General features: G+C 41.2%; 1 pseudogene; it reads right to left on the bottom strand.

The window, feature by feature from the left end:
• Nucleotides 1-6: 6 nt before the first annotated feature.
• Nucleotides 7-1,044, bottom strand: LOC107598860 (kelch repeat and BTB domain-containing protein 13-like; annotated as a pseudogene).
• Nucleotides 1,045-3,470: the final 2,426 nt, after the last annotated feature.

Here is a 3,470-nt window from a genome sequence, read left to right as displayed (position 1 = left end):
CCTGTGGGCCACCATGCAGTGTCCGTAGCTCTGGTGCTTCAGAAGTGTACTCACCAGAACCCACATATCCTGGTTTGGGATGTATTCATAGATTTCATTAGTCTCCATCGGCTTCCACAGACACACAAAAATTCGGCTCATAGCTTTGGTGCATGTGACCCCAGCGACCGGTCGAGGTAAAGGTGCTGCAAAGCTCCACTCCTTTGTGGGAACATTATATATCTCAACCGAGGACATGGTGGTTCTTCAAGACTCTCCTCCAATGGCGTAGAGGCAACCTTCTATCCCAATTAGGGTGAAGTTGTACCGTGGCTGTCTGGGACCTGGCAGCAAACTCCAGGTGTTGGTGACAACATCATAGCAAAAGCTAGCACTGACAGGTATCTTGTCAACACCGTGCAGACCTCCAACAACATAGAGTCGGTTGTCCAAAACGGTCAAATCAGCCAGAGAGGTGCTGGCCTCCACTGGCAAGGCAGTGAGGACCTTCCATTCGTCATCATCCTCATCAAGGTAACATACTGTCCTTGTGGCGGCAAGAGGAAGCTCATCCATAGAGCATGTGGAGTGTGAACCCACAGCCACAAATGCACTAGGAACCAGAGACTCCACATGTTCAATTAGCTCCTGAGGAAGTTTCTTCAAGTCCTCTTGCAGGTCACGATACATATTGCGGACGAACTGTGCCGAACTCTCACAGAGTTCCAATAAGCCATAGGTGGCAGAGGCTTGGTACATGAGCAGGCAGTTGTCGGAGTTGAGAAGATCCTGAAGATGCCTTGCAAGAGGTTCGGCCTGGAAGAAAGCAGCACATTCAATGGCTTCCAAAATCTCCTCACCATTCATAATAGGCCTCTCACCACTGGCCACAGCCAGCATGATTATGAACCCTTGAGCTTTGAGGTTCCTCACCTGAATCTCTTCTTGATGGCACTCTACCATCCCTGATCTGTAAAGAGCCCTTAAGTATTCGCATTCTCTTAGCAGTAGAGACTTGTTTGTTTCAAAGACACTGTCTCCAACTCTTACCTTGACAGTATCCATGTCTAGCAGCCTGCTTGATCATTGGTCCTGTGCTGTTTGTTTATAAATACTCAGTCAGAAAAACACAAGACATTTAGTTTTAACGGTGAGCAATTGTCTACAAAAGATCCATCAGAACTCTAACCTTACCCTGGCATTTACACTGAAATGTCCCTTGTGTGTCAGTTAACAAAACGGTCCTCCCTCCAGCTGGCACATGATGTGCTGGGGTCCGGTTTTGTTACTAAGATAGCACTGCCTATAAATAGTAGCAGTGTCTCATGACAGACATTAAACAGAAATGAGCAATGGCTTGAGTGAGGAATAACATACTTAGTCATAACACTTTTAAGGTCAATGATATGAATTACACTACATCTGTGATTAATTGTGCTGATTGGTTGTTTGTTTGCTATTTGAATAAGACCACCTCTGAGTCATACAGAGTCCAAGGAAGCAATTCATATGTCTTGTGTTGACATGCCCCAAGGAAGAGAGGGGTGGAGTTAGCAGCAGCTCATTATCATTTAAAGAGTCATGCAACAAAATGAGTAGCTGTGAACAGATCTGTTTTTGACAAGGTAAAAACAGGTGATGTTTTACATGACCATTGAGGAATTGTAAACAAAGTATGTTACAGACATTTCATGAAGACCCTGAAGAATCATAACAACTTGTGGAAAATGGGCATCCGATGTCCCCTTTAAATTAAAAAAGAAACAGACAAAAGATTTAATTTAGTAAGAAGACAAACTTACCAAATAAATTCCTTGATGCACATCAAAAGAGTCATGTGACTGTGCCTCAACAAGCCTTGTGACTGAAGCATTTACTCAGATGATTGGCTACTACTATACGGAGCCCCAGACATGACATGCGGGGAAAAAAATATTTATATCATGGCCACGAATTAACAATTATTCCCACAGTCAGCACAATTTAAATACATTTTAGTAAATTAAAACATTTTGTAATTCGTTAACTAATTTTAAGCACATTGAGCCTCATTCACGAAACATTAGTAAATATAGGAGTAAATTCTGAGTAATTTGCGCGTAAAACGGACCTTCCTGAAAACTCTCCTCTGGATTCACAAATGCTTCGTACACATCAGATTTGATAGTTAAACATGTGTATGTTAATGAATTCCAGTCATTCCTAAATAGGGCGCTCGTGCACGCTCATTCACAATTAGCATAATCCCCGCCTATGAATTACAGCTACACAAATTGTGTGTCCAGGAATGCAGTGGAATATTCTTGTCTACTTTCTTGGGTTTAGCTCCAGTATATTCCATAAATGCTAAAAAGACTAATAGGCCATATGCCTAACAATAAATATTCAATAACGTGCGTCCACCAAAACGTTTTTAGCCAGCTGAAAAAATGTCAGGCACTCTTCTAAAAACGGCCAGCTGGTGGTGCTTGAGAATGCTTTAGTGGCACAGCGTTTTTCCAGAGGCGCTTTGGTTGCTATGATTTGGAATATCCACGGCAGTAACTTATTACTAGTCTCATTTTGAAGAATATTACTGAATATAAAATACAGTAACCAGCAATATTAACTTCTCTATTGTCGTTCAGTTGTTGTACAAGTAGGATGATTGGCCGGTGTAGTATTTGTCCCGCCCCTCCTCCATTGATTGGACAGCTGGGTAAAAAGTTTTACCCAAAGCTAAACAGTTATCAACTCTCAGCTACAAAAAAAAAAAAAAACGGACCAAACAACCTTGTAAAATATTATGATGGCAGTGCATCAAAATTCAGTGTCATCAGTTTGCCAAAAAGAACACAGAAATGTTTTACGCACCATTTACACATGGTAAGGAGCAGGGGCTTCATGTATAAAACTTTAAGTAGATTTCATGCTAAATGTGTGCGTACGCACAAAAGCTGGATTTTGTGTACGTAAAAGGGGGACCGGTTGGATTAAACTAGCACTCCTTGCTTCAGCAATTTTTCTACAATAGGTTTGATTCCCTGTATAGCTTCCTTATTGATCGGATATTGTTTGGTAACAGGAGGTGGAGTTCCTGTCAATTTGACTGGTTCTACGCCTCTCAAAAACCCGCAAACATGCTTGTCTTTAGCCCAAATTGGATGATTCTGTAAGAAAGAATACTCAGGAATGGTTGCATTATTGGTAGAAACTTGTGCTGAGGAAATTTTTATGCTAGCAGATTCTGAGGACATGTCTAAATTTAGATGTACTTTTCTCAGTAGATCTATGCCTAGAATTGCACCTGTATTTAATGGAGCACATAGCAATTTTGTAGTCAGAGTTTTTGGGCCTAATTGTACCTCTATGGGCGGGGTTTCATACAAAACAGAATCTTCACCTATTACACCAGTTAAACAAAGTTTAGTTTTCTTGTACGTGATGTTTAAATCTTTAGCCAATTTTGTAGGAATTACTGTAATTTCTGCACCTGTATCAAGCAAAAAGTC

Source organism: Sinocyclocheilus grahami, unplaced genomic scaffold, assembly GCF_001515645.1.
Source record: "Sinocyclocheilus grahami isolate Dianchi unplaced genomic scaffold, SAMN03320097.WGS_v1.1 scaffold257.1, whole genome shotgun sequence".
In the NCBI taxonomy this organism is placed as follows: Eukaryota; Metazoa; Chordata; class Actinopteri; order Cypriniformes; family Cyprinidae; genus Sinocyclocheilus; species Sinocyclocheilus grahami.
This window is presented reverse-complemented; position numbering and strand designations above follow the sequence as displayed.